Consider the following 16,297-nt stretch of genomic DNA (forward strand, 5'->3'; position numbering starts at 1 on the left):
TCTGTCAACACAGCCAATCACACACACACACACACACACACACCAAAACCCCACAGCTTCCACTCAGTCCTGTCTCCAACCTCAACTCCAACTCCAGAGTGCAGGATGGAACCGAGGCAGGTTTCCTGTTTGTGATTCTCTCCTCTCAGGCATGGCAACCATCCCATAATTCACTGGAGAACCAATTAACATTGTCATTGGTGACACCCACACCATCGCAAATAACATCTACACAAGAGAGAGTTTGTGTGTGTGTCTGTACGTATACAGTGATGGGGAACAGCATAGCAAATCTCTTGCCAAGGCGCATTCTGACCCAGGTTTTCAACACAACGAATCAGGCCAAAAACAAGTAAAAGAGAAATGCAACTCATCCTGTGCCCGAGCTGGAGAGCATTTATCATTAAACTCGTCCCAAGCGGCTTCCAGTAACTTTACTTAAAATAAATCAATTCAGTGTGGCTGCAGTGGACTATCAGCTCCAGAAAAAATGCACAGAAAGGGGCAGTGCCCATATTGAACAGGGAGGTGAGTGTCTCAAGACTGTTTGGTGACGGGGAGGAGCAGTTGACTTCTCAGATGCATTCACCTTGATGTGTCCAGTCAGAGTGGACTGCTGCAGGTACTCACAATTAAACAGCCGGAACTGATTAACTTAAGAGAATATTATAAAAAAAATCTTTGACAATTAAAAGTACACTTTTAATATAATTATTTTAAAACTATAATAATCTGTTATAATTTGTGAGAATGAAATCGCTTTCATGATAATGACCCCAAAACACATCTGAATGTTTTACAAAAACAATGGACAGAATTGGACAGATTTTAAATATGTGCTCCAGATGGTTGGTTACATAATGATATTCCACTTCTGTATTATTATTGGCAGGGTGTGACTGTAAGCATCTGAGGTTTTTCATGGGCACAGGTGTGTATGTGTTATGTACGAAGGCGGCAGTGTGTGTGCCCTGACGTGAGCGTGAGTGAGCGAGCATATGCACTTCTCTGTTTCCTTCACTTGACCATGTGGCCACACCCTGTGAGGGTTTCCAGATGAGCGCAAACAAACAAAATGAATTGCAAAAATAGGAAATGGGGGCAAAAGAATTCTCCCTTTAACCGGGAGAATTTACTGTGTGTCAAAGGAGGACTGATTCCAATAAAAAAAACAAAACAAAAAAAACACCAAAATAATTTTCTGGTTTCTGCCCTTTAATGTCTCTTTGTTCTCACATTAAGTTTCATCTTAAAGAAAGTTGACTGAGCAGCACCACCCTAAAATCTACTGCAGGTTACCAGTCACCACTTAACAAATAATTCAAATAACTGCGTTTTGCCAAGGGGTTCGAATTAAACAGCTGAGGCAGAGCATTGGTGCGACTTATTCCATGAATTATTTATAAGGGCACTCGAACCTCAGTCTCGCTGTCTCATTTAACCAACCCTGGGAAAAAAACGGGGCGAGTGAGGCTAGTTGGCGAGGGACGCCACTGACAGTCAGAGTAATTACTGTCAGGGGCAGGTGTACGCGACGCGCCGGCACACCACGGGAAGCCACCAGCGATGTCGCTCACGCCACCGCAGTCACAAGTGAAGCTGATTTTATTTATTTATTTATTTTTAAAGGTGGAGGGAGTGACACTCTGCTGCTGTAAGAACAGCAATCTACAGTCGTCTGCTCTGCTCTGAAAAACTAATAAAAACCGTGGTTCTAACAGATTTATCTTATCATATACTTTATACTCATTTATCAAATACACAGAATCAAAACTGTCAATGCTCGGTCATAGGTAATAACTATTACACGAAAGGTGTGTCATGCATGCATCACATCACATATTTTTTCTTTTCAATGGCATAGAGTGGTCAAGTAGAAAAAATTCAGGCTGTTGCTTTTACCCATAATATCTAAACATAGACATCCCATCTTTATTGAGGGTGGTTTTAACCTTTCTTGCCATGCAGGTAGACAGGCATGCGAAACTATTGGGGTTCTTTTATTTCTAGTTTTATTTTTCCTCACAACATGAATACGCGTTATTTCATCTTGAAACACATTGAACACATCTTAAAAAAACACACACACACACACACACACACACCACGTCAGCAACGCTTCCACTTAAAGGGTCCATTTCCTTTTACAACAGTGAGGCAATCATTGGTTACCTTTCATTTTGACCTGATCTTCCTAAACCTGCCATGGACAAACCATTGTGTTCTTAATGATAGACTCCATTTGAAAATGTTAACTAGAACACGTAAACAAGGTTGTCACTCATATATTTGCTCTTATTTTGTTTAACTGAATGCAAATTATCATGTCTACATTTTTCAAAAATTCCAAATGAGACGTGTTTAAGATGTTTGAGAGGTTTACAGCAGGTCCAGTAATATCAAGGCCAACCTTGGGGCACAACATGGAAGGTCAAGATCATTGAAGCAAGCAAGTAGAACAAGATCAAATCTGAGATGCAAACAGGTAAATCACACTTTTACATGATTAATTGTGATTCCACCCTTCAACCTCACACACAAAGTCCCACTGGTCGAGACCTTTCCAGAAATACCTTTCCTGGAAATGGTGCTTCACCGCACACAGAGTACATAAAGCTTCATGCACTGTGTGAACTTTGTGTGACTTTTCTTAGCTTCCAACTAGCAGTTAGGGAAAATGCAAATAAACGCCAAACCACACGCTGGCACCTGGCCGATCGGTCGCCACAGCAGAGCATGGAGACTAATAAAGCCGGCTGACAGACACTCGAGGAAGATGTCTGGTCTCTCTTTACTCTAAAATCCCCTAAACACAAACCCAAGACCACTGCACCATGTTCAGTGTCTAAAACTGGGGAAAGAAATTGGCCCTAAATACAGCTTATCAGAAGAAAAGTTTAAAAAGTGATATTAATATACATAAGATAAGCAGATAAGCACAAACTCGCCAGGTCCAGTGGTCAGCCTAGTAGGTAAGGAAGCAGGCCCATAAATCAGAAGGTTGCTAGTTCAAATACCAAAATGGCATCTGTAAAGTGCAACACTACCCCTATAAAATTACGCAGGTATTGCATCCGTATACATATACGTTGTTAATTTTTGAGTATGTGCACAAAAACCGACGTAAAGAATGTACATACGTACATGGCTAACAGCAAGAATATTTCTGCATTAAGAGTGATGGGTTAAAAGCAGAGGACACATTTAGTTGTGTGCATCGTGCGCTGTGCTGCAGTGTTTCGCAATGACAATCACTTTCATTTGATGAACCCAATTCTTATGTAGTAACATTACAGATGTTGCTTGATTTTGCATTACAGAATGTCTTGTGTGACATTTTAAATACATACATACCTGACCAGACATTAGCATACAACAGACGTGATGGATGGGGCTTGTAAGGCATTGATCAAAATCAGGCAGCTCCATCTAATGGTGCTTCCATATATGACACTGAAAACCACTAAGTGAATTTAATTATTAAAAAATGATACGCATATTTAAAAAACCTGCAACATTGTAGTTAATAAGACCTCCCCAAGTGAGCCAATTGAAAGCTGGAAAATTCACACACACATAACATACTCACACATCACTCTGCTCTCATTCTGAACTTAGAAAATTTACACAACAGAGGCAGGGGCAGGAAACCGATTCTCAAGCGCAACTTCCTGTTCACCCGAGAAGCGATGCGAAGAGCAAGAGAGGGAGGCAGAGGCAGACGGAGGGGCGGCGGGCAGGACTCTCCCTCCATTGCCTTGTATGCAGAGAGCACGTTTCAGCTGAGCCATTCTGGAGTCAAAACAAACAGGAAGTGATGACACAGCCAGCCTCGCACAGCAACCACTTTTAACCCCTGTTCTGCCACCAGACAGGTTCTATTGAATCCAGGCGGCCAATATTTCTCAGTACCGAACACCTTTTTATTTTCTATTTTTTATCTTCAATTGCCTGGCCAAATGATGCTTAAATAGGAGCACGTTATTGGAATCATCTAGATTATCAACATGCAGTTTCAAACGGAACCAATCAGAATCGCAATGAGCAACTCAATCAGGCACATCACATATGACCCAGTAGACGCTAATCCATGCAAAATCAATAACTGTGGGTGAGAAAGGGGGATGTACAGATCCCAGCGCACAAACGAGAGGAATGCAACATTGCACACCGATGGTGGACCAAGAAGTGTGGTGCTACTGACTGAACCTCCTTCTGCCTTCAGTCTGCCTGCCTGTGTCCAATAGTCTCCACTTTCAGCCCTGACAATAGGATTAAAAAAAATTATTCGGTTTGCCCTCTAAAAATTGTGTTATTTGCAAGTCACACAGAACCAGAAACTGAACAGCACTGCACACGTGCACACAGGTCGGAAAGCAACCTCAGACCGGGTAGTTAATTTTTTACCTCACTTAGCAAAATGTTAACCAAATTGGGGCACACGTTTTAGAGAACTGGTGTGCAAAGATAACTATAAACAGCTAACCGACATAATTTTGTGGCTGGTTTTGAATATCAGAACAAACAGGAACACTGCCCGGTCTCATTCACACAATTCATGCCATTTAAAAATGCTGATATCACATTAGAGCTTAGCAATGTACCACACCCACAGCGCAGTGCAAGCTCGGGAGCAAGACTTTTTTTTTTTTTTTTTTAAACTCACTAGTGAGTAAACGCTGAGCACAACAGAGGAGGAACAGAGGAGGGAGGGCGATAGAAAGCTGTAATTTCGAGCGTTAGATAACGATTCAAAAACAAAGCAAAAAAGGGGGGGATGGAAAATTATATCCCTCCACAGGAAAATTGCACAGTTTCCCAACATTCTGCTGTGACTATTTATAATGTAATTACAGGATAGCAGGGTGGCTTGTACCCCTGTGGACTGAGCACGTGGTCTAGGGTGATGGGGGTGGGGCATCAGGAGTCAGTTCAGACCTAATTATTGTAACGGGGTCAATCAATGCCACAACGAAGGCAGCCATGTCCGGTTCACACCAGAGCCCTGCTGAGGAGAAGGTCATAGGACCCCCCGCAACACGAGCAATAGCAGACATTTAAGTCCACTTGGTTTAAATTGGTAGTAGCCTAGTGGGTAGGACACTCGTCCATGAACCAGAAGACCACAAAGTCACAGGTTCAAACCCCACTTACTACCATTATGTCCCTGAAAAAGACACTTAGTGTCTCCAGGGGGACTGTAACTACTGGTTGTAAGTCACTCTGGATAAGGGAGTCTGATGAATTCCAAAATATCAAATGTATTTTCTTCAATTTTTTCATAAAAAGACTTATATATATACACACACACACACACACACACACACATACATATATATATATATATATATAACAGTACATTCCAATACAGTGGGGAATATTTTGTTTGCCCTCCTTAAGAAAAATAACCCACTTAAATGTGATTTATAAAAATAAATGTGTCTTTGCTTGTGTCTGTGATGGCCTGTGACTAGGAAACAGAAGCCTATCATCGCACTGTGATGCCTGGCATGAACCAGGAAGCTTGAAGATTAAAATGCCAGATTAAGCTAAAACCATTAGGAGCCAGACACCATGAATGTAAAGTAAATTAGTGTTCTATAAGAGCCTCGATTACGGTGATCTTTAAATTTCTCTCATATACTCTCACCACAAAGGAGTTTTATTGTGGTGATTTTTACTTTGTATTCCGCAAACCCTTTCTTTCATTTCATGCACATTTGCATTGGACTGGGTTCCTCCTTTTTGTTTAGTTTTTTTGTTTGACACTCTTCTGCGGTTCTGAGATGCCCAGAGTGGAGCGCCAACCACAACATTTTTCATAGCAATCCTTGCAGATGAAGGAGCTGCAAGTCAGCTAGTTTGTTCTCATGGACTACTCACTGTCTACATCAAATCCATAAAACTGTCAGAATAAAATAAATCAACACTTTCTAAAATAAACAGATATTGTATTATAGGGCAAGCCCAGAAGATTCTTCAAATCCAGTTAAATGGATAAAACTTTTTTCCGAGCACATACAAAAGATGCTCAAATTAGGTGAGATTTTTGATAATTTATGGAGGACAAACTATTCCTGAACAAATTTTTGTCAGAGACCACTGTAATCAACAAGTACTTTTGCAATGAAGGTGACTAGCAACAACCTTTACGTTGGAGGAACAGGTCAATGTATCAATAAACTGGGTTGTACAGCTCAAAATAGCACGATCTTCGCTCTCCACGTGCATCTATGTACAGTGGGTGCTAGTGAGCCTACTGCCAGTTCACTTGCTCTCTTATCATAAACAGAAGAGGAAATAAGGGGGAAAAACAGGGGAAAAAATGACAGGCTGTATTTAAATGCTCCAGTGTTCAGGAACAGATATCCTTACCATGACATCCCACAACCACAGATGAATTCAAATCAGCATTGCGCCACACACGAATATCATCCGACCCACACAGGCAGCATCCACAACAATCCACAAGACACGCACACACACAACATCCAAATCACATTTCCTCCCCTGTCCATCACCCATCACTCCCACTCAGACAGGCGGCAGAAAACTGCATGGCAACACGCATGCACACACACACACACACACACACCCATCAACTACTAACAGCAAACTTGCAGACACAACAGCATTGTGGATCATTTGTAAATAATGGGTGATTTGGAATTTTTGAATTGAATAAGGTTTAAATAAATAGCACAAACAGGCTTATGCGTGAACTTTATAGAGTGCATAAAAAAATCTAACTATTGTGATATGCACAATATTCCAATTTAATGGTAACAAGAACAAATCACAACATCAATAGAATTCGGTTTCACGCAGTGTTCAGATACAGATGATGAACAACCTGCATTTTGTGCACACTAGAGGAAAGGCTTCAAATGGGAGTTCCCGCCCAGCTGTGCCCACCACCTATTATCTGCTAGCAGAGGGGCTCTTATCTAATGTGCCGTCTCTTATGGGCGCCCTAATTTGATCGGAGAGGGAAAATGTTTGGGCAAAAAGCTGACGTGAAATCCATACATTATAGGACCATATGGTGCCCATTCTGGAGCTCTGTGGGCTGCCAAAAGAGAGAGAAGACAAAAGAATCCTTCGATTTCCCTGCATAGGGCGTTAGTACAGTTTTACTGTATTAGTACAGGCCTTATGGTTCATTTAGGGTGACCTTTTACATACGTTTCAGGTTTTGGCCCCTTTGGGAGTGTAAGGTCAAATGCATGCTCAGATTTTTATGTAAATATGAAAAACAAGGAAAAAAAAAACAAAAAAAAACAATCAGTGAATAATTTTTACATGCGCAAATTTAGATCCAAAATGAGGAATTAAAAATTCTGTTTAGACTAAAAGATAGTCCTGGGTGGCAGAAATAATTACACAATAACAAAAATGTATTTAGTCATCTTATTCAACATATAGCAAAATCCTGAAGAAAAAGCCCCTTGTGTTGATACATTTATTCGATTAAGAATTTAATGTGTTCGTATTTATATAGCAGTACAACTTTTTTTTTTATATATATATATATATACTTTTTTTCACCCAAATTGTCATTCATCTTTCCTCCAGCAGCCCCTCCTGTACACCAGTCTTCATCTCTTCATTTCACAATTTCGCCTGCTTTCGCTTTAATTCTCTATACCTGCCCCCCCCCCCCCCCCCCCCCCCCCCCCCCCCCCCCCCACTGCACCCTCTCATTATCTCCCCCCCCGCAGCTTCACCTCTCCACCTCCCATCTTCATTCCGTCTTTTAAGTCCATATATTTCCATGCGCAAACCTAAAATGACCAAAGGAATAAAGCGAGGGGAGATCGTGTTTATTTACTCCTTCTCTACTCATGGTTTTAAAAGCAAAGCGCGAGGTGTTATCGCCGCAACGCTTGGTCTGAAGAACAGGGGGAAGGGGGAGGAAAAAAGGCTGCATTCCTCTCCCTCTCTCTCCTCCCTTCCCCTCCTCCCCTTTTCCGTCCCTCCCTTCAACCCATCCTGCTGCTTCCCTTGCGCCCCTCCCCCCCGCTCACATCCCCTCCTCTCTCCTCTGCAGGACGCATGCTGCGCTGCACGCAGTCGTGACAGAGCAGAGATGGGCGTTCCTTCGCGGCCCTTCCTTCCAACTGCGGGGTCAAAAGTTTACCCTGGTTTTAATTTCACCTTTCCTCAGCCAATCAGAGCACAGCCCAAGCTGCCGGCGAACTTTAACCCACTCAAAGAATTCAACGGGGAAGATCTGAGGCTCCTGTAGCGATCCATTTCTATTATTCCTCTTTTCTCCTTCTTACTTACCCCTCTCTCTCTCTCCTCCCCCACTCCTTTCCTTATTCAGCATACCAACAGCACCCACCCCCCCAACATACACACACACACACACACACACAAAAACAGCAGAGAGCAAAAAATGTGCCGTTCAGGCAGCCACTTTGTTATTTTGCTCTTGTGAAGAGAGTAATTGGATAATTTGCAGGAGGGAGGTCCACAGAAACAGCAATCCCCCAGCGAGAGGAGCGCCGAAGACACATTCATCTGCAACACTGCAATGTTTACACAGAAATAAAAAAAAAAAAAAAAAAAGATGGCGCAAACAGTCCCTCAGAAGCCAGTCAGTCATGGCAGACAGAGGACGGGCCAGACCCGCAACAAGAGGGTCTCGCCAAGTGACGGACGCCGACTGCTGGGAACAGGGATCGGGTCTCGTTTCCGGCCCGCTTCTCTGTGTAATTACTGCAAAGTGGGACTCCCTTTCATTTGAATTCAGCCCTCTCTCCAAAGGTGTGCAAATGTCCGGTCCTGACCCAGAATCTGAGGACCGGGCTATGCAGATCAATAAAATGAACCATTAATGCAGAGAGGACACTGCAGAATGGTGACGTTCCTCAGGGCCATTATCTGTTCCAGGCTCTGGTTTATTCTACATTTACATCATTTATCGGACGCCCTTATCCAGAGCGACTTACAATCAGTAGTTACAGGGACAGTCAGGGTTAAATGTCTTTTCTCAGGGACACAATGGTAGTAAGTGGGATTCAAACCCGGGTCTTCTGGTTCATAGGCGAGTGTGTTACCCACTAGGCTACTACCACCCTACTATTCTACCTCAACAGCTCACATCTGCGGATTTTACCATGTTTTACCACGTTTTTGCTTTAACACAGGTTCCCATGACAAATGTCAATAATGAGTCAGGAAACATATGAAATTGGAAGTTACGCTTGATTGCTTTATTGCATGTATGTTTAACATTAACATGACCCCACCAAAAACAGAAACAATAAGAATAAAGCTAATAAAAATTAAGTAAATTAAAATCGTCTGAATCCTGGTGGGTCCAAATTAAAGCTTCGAATGTAGTGTCTTTAATGCTTATTTCTGGACACTAATGTAGAGAGTTGAGAAAGATTTGAAATTAAAGTGCAGGAAGGTGAGCATATCGATATGCTCTCGAGTGAGGCCGGCTCTCCTCTCTGAGGCGATGTTTCCAGCTACTGAGAATCAATGCAGACGCCTTTGATAAATACTACTGAAATACAAAGAACAGAGAGCTGTATCAGTTATCACAAATTAAGATGGTGAAGTATTATAATTTACTACATGTAAGGTACTTCCTAATGCCGATTTATTTTTAGTTGCTCTTGTAAATAATAATAGCTTCTTAATGAATACTTGTCTTCAACCTGCACAATTACAATTCTGAAATTCATCTAAATATTATATAACATTAATATTCCCAAACCAGTTAACACTTTTTCGGAATGAACGGTAGAGGACAAACATGGTAAAAGATGAGACATATATATGAAATAAAATATCTTAACTCACTCAAACTTACCTATCTGGTGCTCATGCATCGCAGTCATGGAACGAAAATCTGTTCCACCTCAATTCATAGGCTCTTCTTTGGTTCAGAATGCAGTGTTTGTGGACAATATGAGCGCTGCAGTTACCTACTGCAGTTACAAGTGAACATCGGTGGAGGTGATGTGGTGACGGTGCATCGCTGCAATCAGATTATTGAGGTAATTCTACTCAAATCTTTTTCAGATTCTATTAATAATTACCAGACATATAGAACAGGCAGGAAAAGAATTTTTTTACATTATTCCAGCATTCATGGCAACACAACGTACAATAACAGTTCTACCCGTGGTGAAACTCAGTGGCTACTCAGTGACTGAAATCTTGCCCCAGAAAAAAAGTTGTCATGAATTAACACGTTGGATTAAATGTGATTGAGCAAGAACCACATAAGATCTAAAATCTAAACTGTGCAGCATGCAGTTGTAATTCAACCCTTTACTCTGATAAGAATGAAATCCAGTGCTAACAATTGGCTAATTAGTAGTTACTGTAGAGTGGATCAGCATATCACGTACTGTCAATATGAAATAACTCAAACACAGCACCCAAACACGCGTACCAAGAAACAGCAATGGATCCATCGTCTTCTAATGGTACCTTTCAATGAGGTTACGTGGGGCAGAAACACTAAAAACAGGGAACAGTGAACTGTGAAAACACTGACGGATTCAACAAATACAACTGAATCTAAAAGTGAATCTAAAAGTGAGTATAATTTTGAGTATAATATAGCTTGGCACGCTGGAAACAGATGTCCTCAGAAAATTACGGAAATCATCTCTCAGTGCAAAGTTAACAGCGGAACAATACCAAAACTCATTTTAATAAGAACGTGTGTGACGACCACTCATATCAGAGACAGAGAAAAGAAGCAAACTAGCACAAGTTGCTCACGCAACAAATTAGCGGATTCAAAATGTGATTTATTATCAATGCTCATTTTTAATGTTGAGGTCAAACATGAAGCACTTTTATTTCACAAAAGGAAGAATGTGTAATATTGGAGAAATAGTTATTTGCAGGAAATGCACATATAATTTACATGTAAATACTTCACAAAAGCAAAAGATAAATTCCCAAGTACTTTGTTGAACAGTGATTAAATGTGATGTGTCATATTGCCGGTTATTTTTTCCCCACCCACTCCATAAAGTGTTTAGGTGAATAAACAGAAAACGTGGCATTCAGAAGAACTCAAATGGGAAAAACTATTTTTTAGGAAAATAAAACTGAATTCATAGGGCCCTATATTCACCATAGATGTGACAGCTTGTAATTAAATAATTAAACGGCTCTAAATACCCCTGCAGATATTTCTACATAATCGCGATTCTCCTCCTCCTCCTCATTCAACCAAGAAACGGCTCGCCCAGAAGTTTTTTTTCCCCTTTTAAGAATAGGGAGGAATTTGAGAGAAACCAACACAGGAAACAGTGAAATTTCGTACAGTTCTCCCTCTGGAATACCACACCCCCCTCTCGCTGTATGGATGATTTATTCATTCATGCTCTGGTTTGCATGCTCCTGGTTCATCACACCAAATACTCAAATGTCATAAAGTGTTCAGTCATCACAAGAACACAGAGTTACACACTTCCCATTACCACAAGCTTTAGAAGCACTATGTTTCCTTTTAATAAATAAAAAATCATTAAAATACACAAACACACTTTCCAACTGCTCTAATGCAGGGTGAAAAGAGAGAGACAAAAGAAAATGACTCCTACTGCCAAGAAAAGGGGCTGTACTGAGCGATCAGGTTGCTGCTCCGTAAGCAGCTTGGGTTGCAAAGTTAATTGCCTGTTGAAGAACCCTTCACTTTTTTTTTTTTAATGTCAATTGCATTTTTGTCATGGCCATGCCCCCTTTCCACACCCCACCTCCACTTGGTGTAAAAGGATTGTGTCACTTAGACTCTAGTGATCTTGTTGGCTTTGTTCAGTCAGTGAGAATAAGGTTTCAACTATTTAACACACTGGCACAACATCTTGTTCATTAAAAACAGGTCTTGTTTTGACAAAGAATCCAAAAAAAAAAGGGGGGGGGGGGGGGGGGTTGTAGCCTTTGACAACAAATTTGAGAATGGTTGTGGGACGGCGAACAGGCGTGACCTCACACCGCAGAGTTCTCCTGAACTAAACACCGCAACCTCATACTGCACTCCTCCAACTGATCTGACAGAGCAGTCAAACAAACAGAACAGGAGCGGAAATGGAAGATGTTCCCCTAAAGCACAGATAGCACATCACAATGACGGAAACGAATACACATCGATATGTCATTTTGGTACTACGACATGAACATGCTTGATCATGATGCACGCGTAAAAATAAGGTGTTTACTGAATTTAAAATGGAAAAAGAATATTAGCAAAAGCACAAATCTTCCAACATATATCTTAAACTGATGCCACATGTAGTTAAGTACCACCATGTGAGCCTGGTATTGGGCCAAAAACCAGTGCGTATCAGTGTGTCCAATAAAGTTTTCTTTTGCAAGGTCAATGTCATGCTGCTAGTCATCTTTAACCAGGGAATGTGACTCTAGGTAGATCATGGTGAGCAAATATTGAAATGATCTGGTGTAAAGGAACCCCTTCGATGTGCCCTTCTCTTTAGTATGTGCATCATATAGCCATATAGCATTCTATAGCCACTGTAATGCCACTGTGACGGCATCATAAACGGCCCAAACGGCACTTATTGTGACGCAGGAGTTTCCAAACAGGAAGCACAAGAGTGGTGGGGGGTGGAGTTAATCGCATTCTTTAGTGGTGGGAAAAAGGGGCAGTCAAGAGACTTTCAGTCTAAAAGAGAAAAAGACTGATCGGCAGGAGACGACCATCAGCCCCATGTTACCACATGACCGTAAACTTCCCCAACCGATGGTCTGCTGTGTTGCTGTGGAAACGCAACGCTTCCCGAGAAACAACCAGTAGAGCAGTCGGCTCCATGCAGAGGCCAGATGTGAGACAAGCTTAATTAACCCAAGCAAGCCTCTTATTTTGCACTCTTCTGACCTGGGATGTGTATTGGCAAGGATCTCACGATACAATATGTATCACGATACATGGGCCACTATACAATTATATCATGATATATATTGTAATACTGTACAGATTGCAATATTCTACTGTTCACAGAGCTAATATACAAGCCAAAACAACATAACTCAGAGTTTAGTTGTAAAAGTATCGTCTTTGCATTTTAACACACTGAAGTAGTGGACACCGAAAACGTTAAGATAAAATGTATAAGATTGAAAAGAAGATTTTTAAAGGGCCCAGTCAGTTATTTAAGGCTGGTGTGGTACTTGTACAGGACTGAGCCAGCACCATATTTTTGTATGCAAAAATATCGATATTTGTTGTCGATATATTGCTGTATCGATATATTGCTATAATTTCTATTTTCTAACACCCCTACTTCAGATGAAACTCACTAATTCTTCTACTAATTATGGAAGCTGATTGGCTGAAGTGTCTAGTCACCTGGGTATGAAACGCACTCATTGTCGGCTCTACAAAAGGAATCGAGCAAGCAGCTGTCCTGCAGACCGCTCCCGCTTTCCTGCCCCACGCTGTTAAATGTGTAGAGTGTGTGTATTTATAGCTCATGGCGAGTGTGTGTGTACGCTGCGCTGCCGCGTCCCGGTGACGCATCACATACGTGAAACGGGGGAGGGGAGGAATAAGAGATGTGCGGATGCTCTCAATGTTCACCCGCCAAACCACAGGGTTTGGCATTACCGTGAACATAATCAATCTTTAGTTAAGTGGTGAGAATATAGAAAAGTCCCATGATGTCAACACATATTATTTTAGTCAATATCAAAATGCAGCCACGTCCCACGCTATTTTTTTGGGGTTTATTTCCATTATCCAGCCATATCCTCACAGAAAGTTTGGGTTTTTCAGCAGAATCAAGCACATGCAAGAAAGAAAGAGGGCAGAAATCAGCAAAATAATAGTTTATAAAAAGTGTGTGGATCAGGTGGTTTGAAATGCTATGGTCTAAAACTGCCTCATATGCGAGCGCGGGGGCCGGAGTCGTCGTAATGAGCTCACAGCAGCTTGGCGGGTCTCGCTCATCAGGCCGGTGACACACGAGCCCGAGCCAGGAGAGGCGGACTGAGGAGGAGGACCTGGGACGAAGAGCGGCGGTCGCATATAGAGAGGGAGAGTTCACACAGAGTTGAAGCCGCTCGCTCCTGCGCTGCATCTGGTAGCATTTACCACAGCACTAGATCGTGAAGGGGTTCTGTATGTGTGTGTGTGTGTGTGTGTATATATATATATATATATATATATATATATTATACAGAATTATAAAAATGTGGCATGTGCCTTTTACAGACATGAACAAGACGGTAGATCTCAAGTACTGTTGCCAATGTGGATGATCATCTACAACCACAAAAGAATACAGCCAATTCTGTAGTTTAGAGGAAACAGCCTTCTCTATCCGAGCCACAGATGTGCCAAAAAGGAAAAACAAAAACCAAGCAGAGAAGGAATCAACAGGAGGAAATCAACTGACCGCGTCCCCCAAAGATCTGTTGCTTTGTAACTTTACCCATAATCCCCTGCCAGGTCTCTGCTCAATCCAGTTAAATATTTATCAGGCCGCGTAAGAACCTGTCTGCTCTAAAGGCCGAGCCCCTGGTGCCTGCGGACTCATGGGAGCGGCGGCCTGGCCCAGCGCCGCCGGACTTTCTCGGGGTCGGCCGGTTCTTTGAAGTAAACGCACCCCCCACCCCACCGTGCGCGCTCTGTACGGGGAGAGCAGAGGAGCGTTACCGAAAAACCAACGACCTTGAGCCAGCGTGCGGGACTGCATTGCCATGGCAACGGCGCTTCACACAACCAGTAACAGCTGGATGCAACACACTCGCCAGAATTTTAGCAGGAGTTGCCACATTAATATAAAAAGGACTTTCTCCTCTTTCCTTCATTCGTTCGTTCCTACAAAACGAATCAACAATTCCACTCAGCTGATGGTGGATCTTTTTTCTAATTTACAGATCACTTACAGAATTACCTGATTGGGGGTGATTTAAGGGGTTAATATTGCTATGATGGGGAAGTGATCTTCATTGGTCCATCTGGAAAGCAGGTGCGTGAGGTACAATTGTTCAGGTCTTTGTGTGTTCAGTTTCTCTATACCAAACACGTGGGATGGGGTGTGGGTGTGTCAGGTGGGAAAACCAGCACCACTGCATTGTGTTAGAAAGACAAATTTCCTATGACTCCTGTCTAGTGATATGATTGTCAAGCAGGCATCTCAGCTCCCAACCTACTGAACAACTCCCAGTTTGTCCCCATCTACCACAGACCATGGTGATTTTAACTGATGAGCAAGTTCATTTTTTAAATAATCCTCAAATTAAAATTAATAAATGTCTTAAGTTTCTGAAGATTTTTTGCTTGATAGGGTAGTGCAGACCACAAAAACAAATGAACGGCCCATAACGTGGAAAATAAGAACAAAGCAATGCAGCCTGCTTCAATCTGCTGTTCTGCAGACCTGACGTGATGCTGTCAGTGTGACTTTCCAGAGACTGTGTTGCCAGATTGGGCAGTTTCAGCCCCTAAACACTCTCTACTTTACGGTACCATACTTAAAAATACATTTTTTGACACATTTCTGAACAAAGTCCAGACCAACTGATCTGTGCAAACCTTTGACTCATTACACAAGTGAAATGTCACTCTGGTGAACCTGACGTCTCACAATACCCGAAATGCCACCAATACCAACAAATTTTAAAAAAAACAATAACTATCAGTTATTTAATAACACCACAATATTTTTCAGTACTTGATCAACCAGGGAATGTCCCACTCGTTGTGAGGCTGTGGGTTTCACAATACGCTCGGTGTCATTCCGCACTGTTTGTGCTGGAGTCAAAAGCGCAAGGTCAAAGGCTGAGTTCCACAGATCAACACCTTTGCTGATATCAAATAATACACAACAAACTCGAACTAACCAAGTCAGTCATGAAAACAATACGGCAGTGACGAGATGCATTAAGAAATAAGACATTAAACATGTTCTAAAAGTCAGACTGCAGAAAGATCCACACCACCAAACATCCATATAGAGAGGCCGACTCCCATAAATTAATCTTAGATAAGCTACTGTCACTTGTTTCCAGAACTTTTTTTTTTATATTATTTGTACTCGCAGCCCACCACTGTCTGTCTTTGTGAAAGAGAGAGCATATCGAGTAGGAGCTATAATAACCCAGACTCATGATCTGGGCACGCCGGTCACCTCCGGAGAGGAAAAGGAACTATTATGCGTTATGGCCCGCCTCAAGGATAAAGAGACCCCCAAAATAAGCAACAATTATATATCTCTCAATGTCGCATGACCTCGCACTCTGTTTGCATAAGTACCACAGATAAAATTCGGATGAAACGATTACTCTTACATGG

The 16,297-nt window shown here is 41.9% G+C and overlaps 1 protein-coding gene across 6 annotated transcripts in view; it reads right to left on the bottom strand.

Annotated features, from left to right (window-relative positions):
* The window catches only part of LOC114798208 (nuclear receptor coactivator 3-like), a 49,879-nt gene that overhangs the window by 31,382 nt on the left and 2,200 nt on the right, over window positions 1-16,297 (bottom strand). The window contains exon 1 of one of the 6 annotated variants that reach the window (XM_028993710.1): window positions 7,728-7,752. The exons of the other annotated variants lie outside the window; for them this stretch is intronic. The gene's annotated coding sequence lies outside the window, so the exon portion shown is untranslated. Of the gene's footprint in view, window positions 1-7,727; window positions 7,753-16,297 lie in introns of those variants that run through there. 6 annotated transcript variants of the gene reach the window in all.

The sequence above is a fragment of the Denticeps clupeoides genome, chromosome 10 (genome assembly GCF_900700375.1).
Source record: "Denticeps clupeoides chromosome 10, fDenClu1.1, whole genome shotgun sequence".
NCBI classification, from domain to species: Eukaryota; Metazoa; Chordata; class Actinopteri; order Clupeiformes; family Denticipitidae; genus Denticeps; species Denticeps clupeoides.